Below are 23,380 nucleotides of genomic sequence, written 5' to 3' on the forward strand. Positions count from 1 at the left end.
AGTTCGGTTATGGTCAGAGACCCCATGCTAGACAAAATACAGACCCTGATGTACATCATTAAACCAGGCACAGACATCACAAGCTAGAAGAGACTCACTACTAGGCAGTCTTTGATCACATCAAAACATCTGTAAAGCTGTGACCAGTTTACAGCAAATCATCCTAGTTTTTGAAAATAAAAAGAGAGAGAAAAAGGTAGAAAAGAACTGGAAAGAAAGCTCAACCAGTGGGTCGGTATCCTGTACTGAAACAGCTGCACCCGTTGTGGATATATCCATTGGTGCAAGATTACATTATTGAATTACCACAGGATATACAAATGAAATGAGATATTTCTACTGCCAGTGACTACTGAGTTGTAATCATTTCCCTTTCAAAGTGTTTTACTTGTCCATCCCTACTTCAGCTGTTATTAGTATTGCATCTATATAATTAATGACTATGCTGCAATGAGCAGGACTGCAGCTAGGGCTTTTATGGCTCAGGACAAACATCTTAAGTTGGGCCCCCACCTTTACTCACAGTATCACCAAACATACCAACCAGCACCCAGACACATACTTGGATTATTTTAAACAGTACCAAGTGTACCCCTCTGTTAATAGGCTGGAATGAAACTGAAAAAACAAATGGCCAGAATGATTTCACCTTGTAGATGTCAGATGTACATACGTAGAACAGAGCATTCTTCCTCCTCCCTTCTCCGAATGGACAGACGACTTTTGTGTACCTCTGTCATGTTAGAATGGGTTACGTATGAAAGAAACAATAATTGCAGTAATGTGCTCCACAAAAAATATTGATAATTCAAAAGTGATGGTCTGCCCTGTATTTTCTAATGTAATCTGCCTCACTATCCCTTGAAAAAGATAGCCACCAACTGCAACATGATATATATATATATATATATATATAAATATACATATTATATATATATATATATATATATATATATATATATATATATATATATATATATATATATATATATATATATATATATATATATATATATATATATATATATATATATGTATGTATGTATGTATCATGCCTCTTTACCTCTAACCCCCAAACTATTGCTCCCTATACACATTTAGTTGTGTAGAATGTATAAACAATAATGAGCAGAATAATGTATACCAACCTGTTTCTCCTACATAGATCACTGCCCCTATTGAAGCTATAGTGACTGTCTATGCACACTTTCCCAAGTGTGATTGTGAGGTAAGTTAAAGAAATAATGATCAAGCTGTCTCCAGACCCTACACAATCTATAACAAGGTTCTATGCACACATCCCAAGTTTGATTGTGAAGAACATTAAACAAATAATTACCACACTGTCACCAGCCCTCCCACAAGACACCTTCTGTGTATACCATCGAGCAGGACCAGTTTTAGACTAGGTGAGGTGCAGGGCAGAGGACCCTACTAAGCCTGTGCCCAAATCCACTTATACAAACAGAGATATGGGCATCCTCACCTTTCAGATGCTTTGAGGGTCTGTTTTTAAACAAAAAACATCTTTATTGAATTATCACTTATGACATATGCAATCATACATTTATATAAATTAAAAGAAATCATGTTGACATATTATCAGTTGAAAACATTTTATGTAACATATAATCTTCTATACAGTCATTGTTTATTCAACATTATATAATTTATGAAAGTCGTACCTCATTTCTCCTTCAAAACATTATGCTGTATGTATTATTCCCACATTTCCCATTTTTTCTATGTAATTTGCTCCTACCCTTTTCTAAAGATCTCATTTCCAGTTGTTTTATCTCTGTTACTATATTCACTACTTCTCGTACATTTAATTTAGACTTTTATTTCCATTTTCTATTAATTTTTTTAGCTGTCACCATAATTAAACTCATCAAACCCTTACTATGTCTAAGCAATTCCAATTTTTTTGTCACAGCTCAAAAAATAATTTCCTTAGTTGCACCAATTTGCTCACCCAGTATTTCTGACAGAGTAGTCTGCACAGAATTTTTAACATCTGTCAGGTCATTAAACTAAAAAAAAAATATGTTATGGTCTGAGGGTCTTGATGTTTTGTTATGTATTTCATGCCTCATTCTTGATAGGTAATGATTTGTTAACTGTTACTCTTTTCAATACACTCTGATGAGTTATTTATGTGCCTGCCAATACTGTGTGCCCATAAAAAAATCTGTGATATTCCCCCCACACACACACAAAACACACATTGGTCCCAAACAAACACAGAAAAATAAAATCCATGCTTTACTACAGGCAAACTAGATGAATGCCAATTCACCTGCCATATGTCTTCAGGATAATGCAACAAAACCAGAACATTTGGACAGAACCCACAAAGAGATATTTAGATTCCTCCAGAAGGAGCCAATGTTAAGAACTAAACTAGAGAGCCAAGTGCTGTGAGATGGCAATGCTACTTGCTACACTACTCTGTTAATTATCAGCTGCTCTTGCATGCATGCTGTTCAGACCACAAGATAATTACTTAATGTGTACAATATTAATATCTGACTGTGACGGAAAGTGAAAGAAATTATGGCCAATTTGCTGACTGTAACACCCCTACTTGCACATGCACATACAATCATAAGCCACAGTAATGATCATTTTACATGTACGGCAGCAAGTGCAATACAATGTGTGACACTGCTTTTGGCATGCCAGGTCAGTGACTGCTTAATGGTCATCAAATAACTGCAGGAGCAAGTCACTTGTATCCATAGATGGCCTCCATACCCATTGATTACAGACACTTTTTTGACTGTGTACACTTCAGGCATTTGATTGTGATAAAAAAGAATAACCATAATAAAGTATACCAATTTGCTTTACATAAATGCACATTGGTCCTGCAAAGCAAGAGGTTCAATCATTTTCATCCACAGAGGACACACATACAACCACAATATTGACTAGATACAGCTCATATATATGACTGCGGTAAAAAGTGACATAGTGCTATATTTCCAGTTTGATTTATAGAAACACACATTTGGTAAAAGTACTCCAACTTATTTCATTCAAATGCACACTAATCTTACAAAGCCAGACTGGTTAAACTGAGCAAACAAAACGGTAAGTTTGTTTTAGCCACAGACAGCCATCACCCCATACAGCAGCTACAGCTATGTTGTCATCTGTGTGCACACCTTTCAGATGTCAAACAGATTTTAAATATTGCTACTGTACACTTAAGAAGTTACTAAAACAGGTTTTGGGTAAGGATAAGTATACCAAAGAAAATAAGTCTGAACTCGAAATGTCTGTCATTGTTTCGAGTGCTGAAGGATTATTAGGTGTCTGCCTGCAACAGCAAACCATCCTGCTTGCTATCCTCAACAGGTTGCTAGAAAAGCACAAATTTTATAAGGTACAAACTTAAAATATGAGGCAAAATCATGAGCATGGTTTCTAAGAGGAATGAGGTTTCAGCAAAAATTACTCTAAAAGCCCTCTTCCTCCACTGCCCTGTATATATCTATTTGCCTGCCAGGATTAAAAAATACAGTATTCTTTGACACTTCACTATGGCCCTGAAAGATAGCAAGCATTTGTATTTAATTTTAATCCAATACTATCTAATATGCTGTCACTCATCTTCTATGGACTCTCCAAACCACTTTAAATACCCATTTTACCTTTGTCAGGCCTATGCAGGGTGGATATATACTTTGATGGCAAATTGGGGCTGTACTGTGGGCTGCCTGTTTTTTTTTTTTTTTTTTCTTCTACCATTGTATTTGTCAGCTGGCCTGTTGCCCCCACCAACAGTGCATCCAGACCTGGGACAATGTACCCACTTCTTTCTCCCTCATCAGTAGCCTTAACAATATAGCCTTGAAAAATACTACTGCAAAACTTGACATGTATACCAACTGCACTTTATACAATGATTTTATACATTGTCAGAGATCTTATGCAAGTTATCAGATAGTGGGAGAAAATTCAGGTCACCCAAATGGAACCCAAAACAGCAAAACTACCTACAAAAGAAAGAAAATATAACAAAAATTACTGAAGTGGAAACACACAAAGTGAAGCACAAAACAAACTGAAAGAAAAGAAAGGAAAACATCATTGAAAAAAATGAAGAACAATTAAGAGACACTCTACCATCATGCTCCACACCCAACATATTTGAAAATACCATCTCCATGACTGTATAATAGTATGTAAGCAGCTCCATAAAATATGTTATTTGATAATAGCACAGTTTATTTTTGACAAAAGTGACAGCTCCGCACTTTACTACTTAAGTGCTTCACTATATAAGGTTTTCAATCAAGTTACATAAGTTCAAATAATTTCATTACAACAGACTTCATTATGCCTACATTCCAAAAACGTGGGACATTAAGTGTAGCAACATTCTGTAAGAGATTTCCCAGCTCCATTAGTACAGGGGGGTAAAGCCCTAACTATGACCAAGGTTACCAAAGATCATTTAGTGGCTTGGTTGCTTGATGAAGTGGGCTAGTAAAGGTGAGCATACCATTCCTGGAGAGTGACAGTGGAATAGGGATGGCCAATGCCACAATCACTTTGAAGAGGGATAGCACTGCAAGAGGCAGTCTTGTGGGGGGGGAGCAACCTGTTTCAGATGTAGCTTTCATTACAAGTGAATAGGAGCATGCATATGCATCAGGGAGGGCATTGTGGTCCTCACAGTGATGCAGATCAGTCCTAACCCTGGGTAGGGGTTAGGCCTATATCACCACTCCCTCATTGCTATGATATTGATGATGTCATAAAATACTGCAGAGGCTGATTGTATAACTACCTCCTCTGGCCTTCTGTCATTCTTACTGGGGAATACCCAGGGTGGGGACTGAATAAGGAAAGCTGATAGTGAGAGGTATGATGGCCACTTGGCACAGAGGGGAACAAAGAACATAGGAAAGTACATTTAGTAAGTCAACAGGAGCTAGTCAAAATGTTTTATTGTGTGTAGGGCTGTAGATTAATTAGGTTAACTGATGTGATTAGATAAAAAAATCTTAAGATTATTTTTTTTAATTGTAAGTTAAAAAGATTAAATACATGGGACTAAATGGTTGTCACTAAGGAAATTACTGCCACCTATGTGGTAATTCATGGGTACATAGTTTTTCCCAAAGGGGATAACTATACACTTCTTGGCATTGAGCTTGAGCCCATGGTCCTGGCACCAAGCATATGTTTCTGTAAAGGCCCTTTTGCAGAATATCCACATCATTTGGGGATTCAATAATGGCTCCCAGTTTGCAGTCATCTGTGAACTTTGTTAGCCAGAGTCCCTTAGTGTTAATTAGCTTAGTACTAATCTATGAACCTATGAATCTATGGAAATCAATATCTAAACCAACTGTAATGGAAGCACCACATACTGTATTGGAAATAAAATTACTGGATGTGGGACCTTAGAAAAGGGAAGGAACAAACTACATCAAAATAAATGGGATTTGTCAAAAGAAAGAAGAAGAAGTTAAAAAGAAATAATATATGTATATTGCATGAAAATAAAGGAAATGTTATTATGGTTTGTTTTCTTTGTGAGTACTGTATTTGTATCAATGTACTTGTTAAAATTTTCATGCTTAGATGTTTTAAAAAAATAATATTGAAAATGTAAGCTTGTCCATAATTAACGTGTATTTAACAGTCATGAAAAATTAAAGGGTTTGTATTATTCTTTGTTCTAAGTTCTTTGGCTCGATTCTGCATACTATGTAACAATACCAGTTACATTTGCAAAGTTTATTGTCGTAAAGTACTTGTATGGATTTTAAATTAACATTAAAATAAGTTTAACCAAAGATTATTTTTAATAATTAGATTAATCTTTATTATACATTTAGTCATTTAACAGTCTTTATATGAATACCTGAATATTTGAGAAATATCATGTTAATCCTAGTACTAGGTCCAATGCAGTAGTATACCATTACAGAACAGAAGAGCAAACCAATTTGCTGCAACTAATGTACAGACTTTTGACTTGGTTTGTATTTTTACAGAATTAACATGGTTATAGACTGGATTACTACATGTGGTAAGAATGATGATGTCATATGATGAGATTGATGAAGTCAGGAATAAAGAGAATGGCTAGTTAAGGACAGCAGGTCATGTCTTAGGTGCAGTACTTTTAAGAGTATTCATTTAAGACATATCTGAAGGAATGGGTGTGGTAGTGAGGCACGGAGAACTTATCTAAGGATGGACTTGTGATAGCTAAGTGAGCTGAAAAATGGCATTTGAGGTTCACAGCAGACAATTTAAAAGTACAGCAGTCAAGTCCCAACACCTGGAGTGTGAAATGTTAGCTTAGGAGGATGAAGTTTTGGCAAGAGATTAAAAAAGGAACTGGGCTTCTCATTACATCTGGACTAGACTGGGCCAATAATAGCAAAGTGAGAGAACAATAGTTAAAATGAACAGAATGCTAGGGTGTATCCTCAGAGGCACAGAGTCTAAAAGAAAGCAGGCAATGCAGCTGTTCGGATGCACTCTGAACAGGATACAATTTGACTATGGTGGCAGTTCTGGATACAAGATCAAGTTGCAGGAAAGACCAGAGGAAAACCTCCAGAACACTGTGAGGGATGAAGTGCAAAGGGTATGGCAAATGACAAGGAGAACTTGGTCTTATCTTACTAGGGACCATAAAAGAAAAGGGGAGACAAGATATGGATGCAGGAGTCTGCTTTATGGAGATATGAAGATACTAGTCTGGACAGAACAACGGCAGGAAAAAAATACTGGCAGGAGACTGTAGGAACCATCACCACAATGAAAAGACAAAAATAGTTTTACCTGGAGAGGGCTTTGGTCATATAGTACTGACTACCAGAATAGTTGGGGAAGAAGGAATTCAACTAAATATTGAAAACACTATGAGACAAGTGGAGAAATGATGATAGGAAAACAAAGAACTGGAGAGCAAAATGTTAAAAGTACGTACAGGGAGAACTTCATAAGCTAACAGTATCTGTCATCAGGCAAAAGTAATTTAATGTAATGTAGTATAAAATAAACATCTGTAACTAAGTGAATCTGGCCAGAGTTATAATGTTATAATCACACACACACACACACACACACACACACACACACACACACACACACACACACACACACACACACACACACACACACACACATTCATTACATGCCTGGTTTCCAGATTCTACTAGAAATCCAATTAAACTGGCCAGAACATTTGTTTTCTATGAAAGTGTCAAATCCATTTTCAAAACTATTCAAGGGCTGAGTTTCTTTGTTTGTTTTGTTCCCTTAGGTAGAGTATTCAGACAATATGGTTCCAGCATGTAACATTGCCTTTTTTCAATGAATCTTGGAATTTTGTTGTTTATTCCATGATACCTAGCCACAACTTCTGATGACAAAAATGCTATTTCTAAACATAGCCCTCCAAATATAAATTAAATTGTTTCTTATTCTTCAACAGTTTAGTGCATAAAGATTTCCCTGGGATGAGCAGTATTTTCCTCTGACTGCACTAATTGTCCAGTAGGAGTTGACCAGTTGCCATGATGAGAAATTCCATATCAGAAATACAATATAGCTGCAATGAGAAACATCTCACTAGCAGTTGATTACCATTTCTCCATAGTGAACATTGAGATGTCAGACCTGATCCAACTACTGTTTTCCCTAGTGGCACATTACGAAAGGCACCTTTACATGGAAACATACACATTCAGATACCCACGCGTGCGCAAGCACTCACACACACAAACACACACACACACACACACACACACACACACACACACACACACACACACACACGCATCCATATCTATTTATCCACAAAGAAGCCCTCCCATACTCAGTCACACTCACAGAAGCACTCATCCATACATCTGCATGGACATCACACACACACATATACATACAAACAAACACATACACATCATCAGCCCATACCTAACCTCCACTGTGTGGCCATCCAAGCAAACACACACACACACACACACACACACACACACACACACACACACACACACACACACACACACACACACTCGCACACACATTCATTTATGCCCTGAAGACACGCACACACATCCACATACATCCAAACATTGACACACTCCCATCCCATGGTACGACTGTACTTACCTACACTATGAGTACTCCCTTAGGAGTGAATGGGTGACAGCCATCTTTTGCTAGCATTCACTTTTTCCTCATAGAGTAAAATTTTACTTGGCCACATAAAACAGTCTGCACAAACATTTCAGGGGAAGACTACATAGCTAATTAGCATTAGCCACTCCCCCAGACTACAGCACTAGCATTTGACTTGCACTGTAAGACCATTCCCCATACTAAGGCTACCACAAAGGAAAAACCTCAGTGACAGAGTGGCCCCAGAATCTAAAAGGCTTAGGCAATATGAAGACGTCAGATAAAGCTGCTACAGCACACTAAGCCTTTCTGAATCGCACGGTTAATTCTTCTAATCTTTGTTGTAGAATTTTACTTTCATTCCTTTTGCATTTTTTGGTCACTCTTCAGTTTGTTTTCCTTTGTAGATCTCAAGAAGTTTTACACAAGCTTCATATTGTAATCTTGCAAAAGATGTTAATGAGTTTCTGGGCATCCAAGAAAATAGGAACAGTCACACCGTTTAGTGGGTGTTACAAAAATGGAAAAAAATTAAGGGTAATGCTGCTCAACGCCAGAAGTCTAAATCTCAAGATTCAGGCTCTCGAAGCGCTCCTCAGTATGGAGAACATCGATGTCTGCGCTGTAACCGAGACCTGTTTCAAGGCTCCTGAGAGCACCCCAGCGCTACCAGGCTTTACCTTGTATCATGCTTTTCGGCCTCAAAACCCGGGCCGAACCACAAAGGGAGGGGGAGTGTCCATATTCATCAAGGATACCCACACCTCCAGGTTAGTGGCAACTCATGAAGCATCGGAGACCATCCAGGTGCAGCTAACCGTAAGCAAAACTGCTATACAACTGGTTGCATACTACAGACCACCCTCCCAATCTCAAGAACCCCACTCAGCCTTCCTGAAGACATTGGAAGATATGAATGTCTCACCAAATACCATCATATTGGAAGACTTCAGCTACTCTAACATAGACTCTGCTATCTCTGTAAAAAACAAAAACAAAAAAAAAAATCTTGCTTTTTTCCCACTTTTCTGAGAGTTAAAAAAGTTCAGTTACAGGCTTGCTGTTCCTGAACTGTTTGAAAGTTTCTGTGAGGCCATTTTTGCTTGGGCTGAAGGAGGGTCTCTGTGTTCATCAGTGGCAGTGACTAACATTGAGCAGCTTCCCTGCCCCCCGGAGAGGTGGTTACTGACTTGAAACTGTAGTTTTATTGGCCACTAGGGGTCATTTCCATAACTCCTTCATCTTCCTCTCTTAAAACCTAGTTGCCTCGTGGTTTGAGCGTCTTTTCAGGCTTGTTGGCTGTTGGTGAAGCACCTCCAAGAGGAAAAAACTGAGAAGAAGAAGGCCACTTTGAGATTTTAAGTATTTTTCTCTGTTTATTTGCTAAGTTTTTCTGCATAGCTGCCTAGCTTGAGCATTTTCTGGCTTGTTAAACTTGATTTCTGTATTAGTAGCTGTATTTAGAGCACAACCAAAAGCTGTTTGCTGAATTTCCTGTTTGCACTTAATTTTAAATCGTTTTTCTTAAAACTTGCATATTTTCTGTCCTTGACCTAGCACTCTTGTGTGGAGTCATTTACTGCACTGTTATAACTTGATATTACTTGTGAACCTCTGCTATCTCTGTAAAAACACAAAAAAACAATCTTGCTTTTTTCCCACTTTTCTGAGAGTTAAAAAAGTTCAGTTACAGGCTTGCTGTTCCTGAACTGTTTGAAAGTTTCTGTGAGGCCATTTTTGCTTGGGCTGAAGGAGGGTCTCTGTGTTCATCAGTGGCAGTGACTAACATTGAGCAGCTTCCCTGCCCCCCGGAGAGGTGGTTACTGACTTGAAACTGTAGTTTTATTGGCCACTAGGGGTCATTCGACAACACAAATAAGCCAGCAAGAATAGGCCACAGTCACATCCAAATTTCTTTATTGAATAAGGTGAAAAAGATATCACCTTATAAGTCCATAGTGGAAAAAAACCACAAATATTCAAAGTTTCGCCCAAGGAGCCTTCTTCAGTGAAATACAAAAAATAATACAAAACCAGAGTATCAGGATACATGCATATATCAGTGATTAGACAATATCTAAAGGCCAATCACAACCAGGCATAAAAATTTGTTATAATTGGTCATTAAGGCCAGGTGAAAACAAAGCTCCAAGTTTTATAATCCACCTTCTTTCCTTGGAGCTAAGCAATTGTTGCCAAAAATGTTTGTCTTTACATTTCCCCTTAACACAATCAATAATAACAAACTTAAATGAAGCAGAAACATGTGTTAAACAATGTTTGTATAATGCATTACTTGTTCGTTTATTTTTGATGTCACTCAAATGCTCACAAATTCTAAGGCGGAAGGCTCTAGAAGTCTTTCCGACATAGAAAGCAGAACAATTGCAAGTCACCAAATAGATGACCCACTCAGTATTACAGTTGGCCCAAAAATTGATGTCAAAAACATCTGACGTATTTTTGCTGCTGAATTCACAAGTACGTAAGACCATTATACAAAGGAGCAATGCCCGCAGGGCATGCATCCAACAATAGGTTTGCCTGAAATAGACAACTGTGTGAAAGGGGAAGGATCAGAACCAACTCTTTTATAATGGCTAAGTTTGGAGCCAATAGTCTGTCCCCTTCTAAATGAAAACGAACATGTCTCAGGAAGTAGAGAGTTAAGTTTCTGATCAGCTTTCAGGACATTCCAATGTCTGTTTATAATATCTTTGAAACCCTGTGTGTTACGTCCATATGTAGTTACCAGACGTATTGGTTGTGGCTTTGGGGTACCATTATGACCTTTGTATAATAACAAATCTTCCCTATTAATATTGAACACAGATCTTTTGGCTAAATGCACATGCCCTGGACGATAACCCCTGCTGATAAATCTATGTGTCAAATCCTCCTGAGCCTCAAGGAATGATTTTTGGCTAGAACAGATTCTTCTGGCTCTTAAGAATTGAGATTTGGGTATGTTCTGGATGACATGTTGTGGGTGGAAGCTGGTAGCATGTAATAATGAGTTGAATTCAGGGAATTTTCTAAACATACTAGTTGACAAAGTATTGTCCTCATTTCTCATGATTAACACATCAAGAAATACTATCCTGGACAAATGATAGGTCAACTTAAATTCAATCCCCCATACATTGTCATTAAGGTACTCAAGAAACTCCATAAGATAAGATTCATCAGCTTTCCACACCAACCAACAGTCATCCAGATACCGACGCCAAATATCCATCTCACACATATAGATATTATGATTGTAATCATAAATAATGATTTCTTCTATATATGCCATGAAAAGGTCTGCATATATGGGTGCAAAAGATGCACCCATAGCAGTACCCTTTTTCTGCCAGTAACATAAATTTTGAAAATAAAAAACGTTGCTGGTCAAAACATATTCAGTGAGGCAGACAAGAAATGTATTAAATCCAGGTTGGTATAAACCTGATCTAGCCAACCAATAATCCAATGCTTGTAAACCTGCCCAGTGAGGAATGTTGGTATACAGGGAAGTAATGTCCAAGGTGCATAATAGCCATTGTGGTTCAAGTTGGGAATTGTTGATAATATCTAGAAATTGGGTGGTGTCCTGGATTCTTGCTCTGATAAGACCCAATAAAGGTTTTAAATAATGGGTTAAATATTCGGACAGTGGTTCCGTAAGGGACCCATGTCCAGACACAATGGGTCGACCAGGTGGTTTTGTGGCATGTTTATGGATTTTGGGTAACAAATAAAGATATTGTTTTTTAGGTGATGCTACCATTAATTGTTCTTTAAGATGTTGTGTAATGATACCCTCATCAACAGCTTCAGTTAAAAACTGAGCAATTTTACACTGAAAGTGGGGTGTGGGATCCAAAAACATCTGCCTGTAATGTTGTGTTTCACCCAATTGTCTCATGGCCTCACTGTCATAGGCAATCTTATCAAGTACCACCACCGCTCCACCTTTATCCGCTTGAACAATCACAAGATCCTTATTGTCAATAAGTTGTTTCAAGCTAGATATTTCATCAACAGACAAATTATTATAAGAAATGGGAAAATCCTTAAGATTACAATGTATATCCCGAAGGACATTTTTTTGAAATACCCCTACTAGATGTGACATGGGTGGATTAAAAGTCGACTTCTTAAACCTAAAGTTGTCACATACATCAACAGATGTATCACGATCACTATTGTGAAAAAACAAATTCACGTTCAAAGTACGACAAAAATTAGTCACATCCTGGGCCAAAGACTGCTCAGAAACAAAAAACCCAGGGACAAAATTGAGTCCTTTATTGAGTATTTTAAGTTCATCATGAGTCAAATCAACAGATGAAATATTGTGGACATTCTGATGGCAACTTAACGTTGTGTCATAACTTTGAGGAGTGCCTCCAAGTTCTGTTTGGATGTTACATTTTTTGTGTTTCCGCCCCCCTCGTCTGTATCTCGAATGGGAGGGTGTGAAGAATTATCCCTTTTGGCTTTAGGTGACCCCTCTCTGGGGTATGTATCAACTTCCCCTTCAGTGTTAGAAGAAGTGTCCTCCCCAGAAGAGAAACCAAAATTTTTCTTAAGGATAGATTTTGGCCTTTTTCTTTTGGGAGTGGATGATCTATTATCGTACCTATTTTCATCTCTAGGTAATCTAAAAGAGACATTCTTCGATATATCAAAAGGTTTGCCCCTCTCATAATCACCCACATCCCTAAGAAATTTTTTTATTTTTCTGTCCTTAAGGGTCTTTTCCAATGTAGCCAATTCTGTAGTAAGTTTTTTAACCTGTGTGTTGAATACATCACAATTTTCAAACTTAGTAACATCCAAACAAACAGTTTCTAAATCTTTGACACCTTGTTGCACCTTACGCTCATAGAAATTAGCCAAAGCATCCACAAATTTAGAAGAAGCCAACTGTTGAATCTGTCCCCAATCCTCAATAAGTTGGTCATCAATGTTGGAAACCAAGGGTTGTACCTTAACCCTGAGGCCCCGTGGAGTTATATGTTTCTGTTGGTATGCTTTAAATAGACGCAAATGCCACACATTATTTCTAACCATCTTCATATGTTTCCCCAATCTGTCAAAAAATATATCACATTGTGCGTCCATATCAGTAACCAGAGCATCAACAGTGGATGAAGAACCATGTTTATCCAATCCAAACACAGAAAGATCATCCACATCCACAGATAAACCCTGTATGATAGATGCAAGAGCCATCTTGATAAATTCAGTAATGAGTCCAACCAAACCAAAAAATGAAACAGAAATCTATCACAAAATTAATACACAATGGATAATGTCCAAACGATGCTCCACTGATATCCAAACAGACAAAAGACTATGATAATTAATATAGTCTCATGAGGCCAAAAAAGACTATGGTGGTGTAAAAACAACCATCAAAGATAAATACTGGATCCATCCAAATAAAGACCATTATACACCTATTACCAATGATAGAAATATACAAAAACATCAATTGGAAATGTGCATAAGTCTTATAGATAGATCACCAACTTGATTAACCAATACAATAAAACAGCCAAGCCAAACCAACAACTACCTTCAAAATGTCCTGCTGCGTATTGGTACAAGCATATATAAAACAAACCATGTATAATACATGTAATATTCAAAAAAAAAAAAAAAAATTCTGACACCGATGAGACACATTGATCAGGCCCTAATACATATAAAAAATATCATGACACATATCTTGGCATATAGGCCAGAACTTGGTATTATGTATTAATATCAAAAAAATTTTTATTTAAATCAATAGTCTATGTCAAAGATAATCAGCAGAATCACCAAGAATGGACACATCCATAAAAAATATAATCAGATATACTGCTTCATTATAATAGCAAGGTTGACATCAAAACTGATATAGCTCAACCATGTAAATAATTATATTACTGAGATGTACCACAACATGTATATATAATATTAATTTGATAATAAGATGAAACAAATCCCAAAGTAATCAGACTGTGTTTATATAAATGTAGCAATATATTCAGATATAACAATGAAATTCAAACCCACCAAAATGTTTGAGGTTTCAAAAGCACAGCAAAAAATGCTGTAGCTGAATTCCAACTGTAAATATATGAAGTTCAAAAAAACCTTTGAAAAATGTACATATAATAAACAAAATCATATACTGAAGGCCCAATATAAACTGTGACAAGGCATTGTAAATGCCAATAATAAAGTGAGCACCAAAAAAACAAATACTAATTAGATAAAATAAAAATACAAGTACGCAATGATATCAGTTAAGGAAACACATGCAGCAATGAATTGAGAATGGGTAACCCAATAATGCACCTAAACTATCTAGAGCGGACTAATATTAATGACCTACAACAAATCATAACCGCCTAAAAATGGAAAAATACTAAACTATTTAATCCTAAAAAATGTATAGATATTTAGGATGTTTGCTATAACAACAAACACCATACCCGGTCAGAACGACCCTATAGGCATCTCAACAACATCAACAAGTGCCAGCAAAATGTATATAGTGACAAAATATGCTGGCCCCACATATAAGTGTTGGCCAAAACATTCGTGGTATAAACAAGAATATGCAATATTAATACAAAACTAAACTCTATCACCATTAAATGGTGAACACATAACTTAGTATAATGCAAAAACCAACTTCCAGTCTTTGTAAATGTAGAAAACATCAATCCAAGCCCATACGGAATATTATATGCGAAATCCAAAAGTTCTCATTACAAAAGGAAACCCTATTTATGGCGCCAAAAAGGATTAAGCAACTAGAAACACCAAACACGATCAATAATCCCCATATACAAGATTATTAATATTGCTACACACAAATGAATATAACCACCATGATACGGTTGAACCCAACCTTCCCAGTTGAAAATCCAGTAAATAGATAAATTTAGTAAACTTACCCTCACCTGTCTCGCATCAGTATGGGCTTGGAAAGTGAACACTAATCCAGTACAACAACCATACACAAAAACTGAAAATAATAAAGTACAAATATAGCGTAAGTCCGTTAAACTGAAAACGAACGATCCTGTTAGCCAAAATTGCCGTTCACTAGGGTCATTTCCATAACTCCTTCATTTGTCCTCAGAGGAGTGGTTTAGGGCAGTGACTTGTGGTTTGTTGGCCATTTTGGGTCATTTCCTTTTCCAGCCCCTGCTATAAAGCACGCTTTAGCGATTTAGCCGATTTAGCTCGATTTAGCGAGTTGCTACTGTTGCACACTAGGGCAGCGCCGGTTAAGCAGGTTTAAACTATTCGGCTACCTAAAGTCCACTCTTCAAATTTTCCCTTAAAACTACCTTCCTCGAACTATACTACTGATCTAATCAGCGTATCCTATAATTAAAATATCATCTCTACTTGACTCCAAGTAGACTATTCTCTATCTGTTAAACGTAGCACTTGCTCCTACAGTACTTATTACCTTGATACGGCACTCTTGTCATAGATAGTACCCCAAAAAGGCAACCCCCATTTCTCGGTCACCCACGTCCCCGGAATCTTTTTAAAGTTTTTGTCTATTCCTTCTAGCATGTCGAGGGATCAGTTGCTAGTGTCCTCTCCTGCTCAGCTGGTGAACCTGAATATTGAGGCAATGTTACAATTGCCTCATGTACACAGACAACCCTCTCCTCCTACCACAAAACACAAATACATGCGAGAGATGCAACACTACGGCCAAACTGGAGGCTGAGCTCTCAACATAGGACTGGCAAGACCAGTCAGGAGGAGAAGGTTACCACACACACTATAGACCCAGTCTCACATATTACCATTACAACCTCAAATCATACACATAAACGCACAAAGACATACTCGGAGGCTCTGATCAAAATCTACCAAAACAGCAGAGGCCACCAAAGCAGACACCCAAACAACCACCACCTCAGAACACAACACCTGCAACACATAGACCTCACAGTCAGAGTGTCAAACAGTCACAGCCCTTAAGGCCAAACACAATGCCAGACACACTAGTCATTGGTGACTCCATAGTCAGACACACTGATGTCCCGCTCACCAGACTGAGTAAGGAGAAGGTCACAGTAAGCTGCCTGTCGGGCGCTAGAATCCGCCACATAACGCAAGCACTCAGGTCTCTCAACAGCAGGTACAAATATGACTCAGTCATTGTCCACGCTGGTGTAAACGACCTGAGACGTACCTCCTTGGACTACATGAAAAGAGACATTGAGGAGCTCTCTGATTATGTAGCCCAGACAGGTATGACCCTGACCTTGAGCAGTATCCTACCTTCACCAAGAATGATGCCACAATACAGAGATAAGATGATCAGCTTTAACAATTGGCTTAAACACTGGTGTCATTCAAAGGGGATCCAGTGTCTGTCTGCCTGGGATGACATGCTGGACAAGCCACGCTGCGGCTTGCACCTGTCACCCTGGGATTCCGGATATTGGCAAAGGCTCTTGCCACCCCATAGTGCCTTTTTAGGCAAGGCTCAAATTCTAAACCTACCACCCTAGAACACAAAAAGGAAAAAACTAAGGGTAATGCTGCTCAATGCCAGAAGTCTAAATCTCAAAATGCACGCACTCGAGGCCCTTCTCAGTATGGAGAACATCGATGTCTGTGCTGTGACAGAAACCTGGTTCAAGGCTCCTGAGAGCACCCCAGCACTATCAGGTTTTACCTCATATCATGCCGGCCCCAAAATCTGGACAATGCCAAGAAAGGAGGGTATCCATATTCATCAAGGACATCCACACCTCAAGACTGGTGGCAACGCACGATGCATCGGAGACCATCCAGGTGCAATTAACCATAGGCAAGACTGCTCTGCAAATTGTAGCATGTTACAGGCCACCCTCACAAACTCAGGAACCTCACATGGCCTTCCTGAAAACACTAGAGGGATAAATGTATCACCAAACACCATCATACTAGGTGACTTCAATTACCCTAATATAGACTGGGAACACTACTCAAGCCCAAACACCCTAGCCCAAAAGTTCCTGGAATTCATAAACTCAAATGCCATGGAACAACTAGTCACCATCCCACAAGAGGAGATAACATACTTGATCTCATCATCACGAACATGGGAGCACAATGTTCAACACCGAGGTGTACCCCTCACTGGTGAGATCAGACCACAAACTAATCTCGCTGGAGGTCCTCATCCCACCCCCACCTGAAATAAAAAGACCACAGTAAAGAACTTCTCAAAGCCGACTTCACACTTCTAAAGACTAGTGTGTTCTCCTGTAAGTCCCCCGAGCCGGCGGAAAACAGTACTCAAGCCGCTGAATCACTTACAAATGCCTTCTACCAGCACCTGCAGGACTGCATGGATAAGGCAATCCCAAGCAAAACAAAGACTCTTTGTACCAAAGGCAAGCGTCCAGTCTGGTGGACCTCAGCCATAAACAAACTCTACAACAAAAGGAGGAAGCTACTACAAGATAGAGCAAAATCCTTAAAAGGTAAGACACCCTTGATCACTATAAGAAAAAACTAAGAGCTCTCATAAAATCATCCAAAGCAAATTTCGAGAGAAAATAGCTAAAGACTCAAAAGACAATCATAAGGCCTTCTTTAGCTATGTTAGAAACCTGGGAGGAAACTCCCAGATATGCTCAGAGCTAGTTCAAAATGATGTGAAGATTACTGATCCTACAGACATTGCCAACATACTGGCTGACAGGTTCAGTGCAAACTTCCCCCCCCAAAGGAGAGAAATCTATACCAAACGATTGCAGCCCCCAAACATCTCCAGCCCAAGTGAGAACTGCCCTCTGCAAAGCCAAAAACACAGCACGCATGGGACCTGATGGTGTCCCCGGCTGTGTGCTCCATGAACTCAATGAGGAATTAAACCCACAGCTAGGACAGCTGTTTAATCAAAGTCTTACCTCTGGATACGTACCCAGGGAGTGCGCACTGCAACTGTGGTACCACTTCACAAAGGTGGTGCCTCCACCGACCCTGGAAATTACCGCCCCATTAGCTTGACAAGCCTTATCTGCAAAGCCATGGAGAGGATCATAATGGACCTCATAAATAAAGACATAGGGAATTTGCAGACTTTGGATCCAACCCAGTTTGGCTTTGTCAAAGGCAGATCATGCCTTTTAAACTTGGTTGACTTTTTCGAAACAGTCACCAAAGCCATTGATGAGGGAAAGGCAGTCCATACAGCCTACCTCGATCTGGCTAAGGCCTTCGATACAATACCCCATTCGGGTATCATTGAAAAACTCATCAGCTTAAATGTCAACCCATACATCACAAGATGGGTTGCAAACTGGCTGAGTGACAGAACCCACAGGGTCAGAGCTGCTGGCGCCATGTCAGACTCAAAGCCTGTCACAAGTGGTGTCCCACAGGGCTCAGTCCTGGGCCCACTCTTGTTTGGCATCTACTTTTCCAGTACAAGCAAACACAGGAGGGTTATGGCTGACAAAGTTTGCAGATGACTGCAAACTGGGCGCCATAGTAGAAAACACATCTGACACAGATATCCTTCAGAAGGGTCTCACAGAACGGATAACTGGTGCCAGAGCCACGGCCTAAAGTTAAATGCCAAAAATGCATAGTCATACCCTTCGGAAAAACAAGGTTACCCCTAGCTACCAAATAGGTGGCAATCCACTGAGCACAGAAGAAGTTATCAGGGACCTGGGGACCCAGGTTGATAGTAGTCTGTCATTCGACACCCATGTAGCTAAAGTAGTTAGGAAGACCTTCTACATTGCCCACCTTATCATGAAGGGATTCTCATCTAGATCAAGGGAGGTCATAGTCTCCCTTTACTCATCACTCATCAGACCAATGATTGAGTACAATGCCCTTCGAATGTATCTGACCCGACACTTGCAGCAGCTGGAGAGGCCACAAAGTTCCTCACCAAAAGGATAAAGGGTCTCAAAAATCTGTCCTATGCTGCCTGACTGAAAGAACTCCAGCTCTATTCAGTAAACACGCTTGCTCAGAGGTGACCTTTGCCTAACATACAAGGCCATGTCAAACCCAGATTTGATGAATATGCTTCACCTCAAAAAATCTAGATCCATCAGAGCCACAAGGGCGGGAGACTTAAACCTTGACACGGCTATTAATAGGACGTGCTGGAGGGATGGATTCATCACCCAAAGACTCCTATGCTGTGGAACAAAATCCTGGTACATGTGAGGCAGAGCACCTCGCTGGCCTTGTTCAAGAGAAATCTTGACCAATGGATGGGAGATCGCAGATATACCCCAGGGATTACCTCAGTGTCACTGCTCGACAGAGGCACAGCAAAATAATGGGTATAGTTCCCCATACTAAAGGGTGGCATAAGCCACAAAACGATGGGCTAGGCTTGTAAATGCCCTCAGGCAGATAGCCTAGTATGAACCTATGAACCTATGAACCTATGACTGGGTGCACTATTCTAGCCCTAACACCCTAGCCCAAAGGTTCCTGGAATTCATAAACTCAAATGCAGTGGAACAGCTAGTCACCTCTCCCACAAGGGGATAATATACTAGACGTGATCATCACAAACATGGGGACAAAATGCTCCACACCGGAAGTATCCCTCTCACTGGTGAGATCTCACCACAAACTAATCACCCTGGATATACATTTACCACCTCCACCCGCAGCACAAAAGTCTACAGTAAGAAACTTCTCAAAAGCTGACTTTACACTTCTTAAGACTGAGATGGTATCATTTAAGCCCACAGGGCCAATGGAAACCACATCCCACAATGCTGAATCCTACACAAATGCTTTCTACGGACATCTCCAAGAATGCATGGATCGTGCAATCCCAAATAAAACCAAGACCCTCTACACCAAAGGAAAGCATCCTGTCTGGTGGACCCCAGCCATAAACAAATTGTATAACAAAAGAAAGAAGCTACTGCAAGACAGAGCAAAATCTCATAAAGGGAAGGCATCTCTGATCAGCACTAGTAGAAAGCTACGTTCTCTCATAAAAACATCCAAGGCCAACTTTGAGAGAAAAATCGCCAAGGACACTAAAGATAACCACAAGGCATTCTTCAGTTATGTTAGAAACATGGGCAGAAACCCTCAGATATGCTCAGAGTTAGTACACAACGACAAAAATTTACTGAGCCCACAGATATTGCCAACATTCTGGCAGACAGGTTCAGTGCAAATTTCTCCCTCCTCACCTCCAAAAGAAGAAATACTCATCCCAGCTGAATGTAACCTCCCTATCATCTCTGATGTCCAGGTGAGAACTGCCCTCAGCAAAGCAAAAAACACAGCATCTATAGGATGTGATGGTATCCCCGGCTGCGTGATACGTGAACTCCAAGAGGAGCTAAACCCGCATACAAAAATGTTATTTAACCTTAGCCTTACTACAGGATATGTACCTGAACACTGGTGTACAGCAACAGTGGTCCCACTCCACAAGGGTGGCTCCACTACAGACCCTGGGAACTACTGCCCCATAAGCTTAACCAGCCTGGTCTGCAAAGCTATGGAAAGAATTATTATGGAACTCATAAACAAGGACATTGGGGACCTACAGACACTTGGTCCCACCCAGTTCGGCTTTGTAAAGGGCAGATCCTGCCTTTTGAACCTGGTTGACTTTTTCAAAACAGTCACTAGAGCCATTGATGAGGGCAAGGCAGTCCATACAGCCTACCTGGACTTGGCTAAAGCCTTCAACACAATACCCCACTCAGGGATCATAGATAAGCTAAACAGCTTAAATGTAAATCCATATGTCACAAGATGGATTGCAAACTGGCTAAAGAACAGAACCCATAAAGTCAAAATTGCGGGAGCCATGTCAGACTCAAAGCCAGTCACAAGTGGTGTCCCAAAGGGCTCTGTCCTGGGACCCCTCTTGTTCGGCATTTACTTCTCAGATGTGAAAGCAAACATGGGAGGGTTGTGGCTGACAAAGTTCACAGATGACTGCAAACTAGGTGCCATAGTCGATACACCAGCTGACACATACATCCTACAGAAAGGCCTCACCGAAACGGACAACTGGTGCCAGAATCATGGCCTTAAACTGAATGCCAAGAAATGTATAGTCATCCCCTTTGGGAAAAACAAAGTACCCACAAATTATCACATAGACAGTAACCCACTGAGTACGGAAAAAGTAATCAGAGACCTGAGGACCCAAGTTGATAGTGACCTCTCATTTGACACCCACGTTGCCAAAGTGGTTAGAAAGACTTTCTACCTTGCCATCTTATCATGAAGGGGTTCACATCCAGATCAAAGGAGCTCATCGTGCCCCTGTACTCATCCCTTATCAGGCCCATGATTGAGTACAATGCCCCATTTGGTATGTACCTCACCCGGCACTTACAACAGCTGGAGAGACCCCAGAAGTACCTCACTAAGAGGATCAAGGGTCTCCAACATATGTCATATGCTACCAGGCTAAAGAAACTCCAGCTCTATTCAGTAGCATACAGCCTGCTCAGAGGTGATCTGTGCCTGACGTACAAGGCCATGTCCAACCAGGAATTGATGGACATGCTCCACCTCAAAAATCCAAATCTATAAAAACCACGAGAACCAAAGATTTAAACCTCAGTACAAACATGAATAGAACATGCTGGAGGGACAGATTCATAACTCAGAGGCTTCCCATACTCTGGAACAGAATCCCAGTTCATGTTAGGCAGAGCCCCTCACTAACTCTCTTCAAGAGAAATCTTGACGAGTGGATGGGAGATCGTAGGTTTACCCTGGGGTCACCCTGTGTTGCTACTTGACAGAGGCACAGTAAACTAATTTTAATAAGTAAGGGGGTCTTCAATGTGTCACTACTAGACAAAGGCACAGTATTCTAAATTTATTCTGTACACCTTAGTACCACTACATGGGGTGGCGAAAGCCACATCTCTAGGGCTAGGCTTGCAAATGCTCCAGGGCAGATAGCCTAGTACTAAACTATGAAACTATAAAACAAGGTTAGAAAAGGGTGAAATAAATAAAAGTAGAGCTCTTAACCTCTTTACTCATCACTAACGGATAAGGATAAAATACAGGTGCGGAGATAACGTGGTTTCTTATTATAAAGTCATAAAAGTAAGATTTTAAAAACACTTCCTTACTATCAAAATACAATTGTGGATAATTGTTTAAGCACTCTGATTAATGCAGTAATGAAAGAATGACATTAAAATAAAAAAATAGAAATGAAAATCTCACCAAGAAGTGAGACAGCATGCTACTTACTTGTGTACAGCTGTACTTTCCTCCCTTTCACATAGCAAGAAACCATTGCTAGCCAGTTGATAACTTGTTACTATGTGAGCTAGGCAATACCATTTGTTCAAAGTAACTCATGTCAATGTCTGCTCAGCCATAATTGTTCATAAGAGCAAACATTCTACTTGTTTCAAGGATGGTTTGCTCTTGCAGGCAGACACCTAATAATCCCTCAGCACTCAAAAGCTGATCCAGTACCAATATTATCAGAAGACAATTAGTGGAACTGCTATGTAGAAGCATGCAAGATATACCATTCAAATGAAGCAATTTAAAGTTTCTGACACTTCAAAGTTTTTTTGTCTTATTTTGTTCCTTAACCATCGCCATTTGTTACTATTTCTAGTATATCCATCCTGTTCCTTATGTACAATTGTGATGTGATTTTCGTGCCTTATTTTGGTTTCTATTTATGTACATGATTTTAATTGACACATACACACACTATATATATATATATATATATATATATATATATATATATATATACACACACACACACACACACACACACACACACACACACACACACACACACACATACTAATATGACTGTTAATGGCTTTATAATTTGTTAATAAAAAGGGAGTGGCAAATGTATGTACTTTCTGTACCTAAATGCCCAAATATAGTTCCATTATTGTTATATCATGAATTCTGAAAATGGGTTGACAGACTGCTTCTTAAATACACACATGCACAGTTATTTGACAAAGACAGTGTAGCATATTGTATCATTCTCACTTTCCATTAGGTGTTGATATAGGACCTCTCTACAGGGTGATGAATGATTCATATGTTCAGAATACACTTGTTGAATTGTCTTTAAATAAATAATAGTCATACGTATTTTCTACACAAAAGGGCCCTAAGATTCAAGTGATTCCTCTCCAGTATTTTTAATTGCCCAACAAAAGTTGAGCAATTAGCATGACAGAGAGAAAGTCCAACT

Source organism: Protopterus annectens, chromosome 8.part0, assembly GCF_019279795.1.
Source record: "Protopterus annectens isolate FY-2018-M chromosome 8.part0, PAN1.0, whole genome shotgun sequence".
NCBI classification, from domain to species: Eukaryota; Metazoa; Chordata; order Ceratodontiformes; family Protopteridae; genus Protopterus; species Protopterus annectens.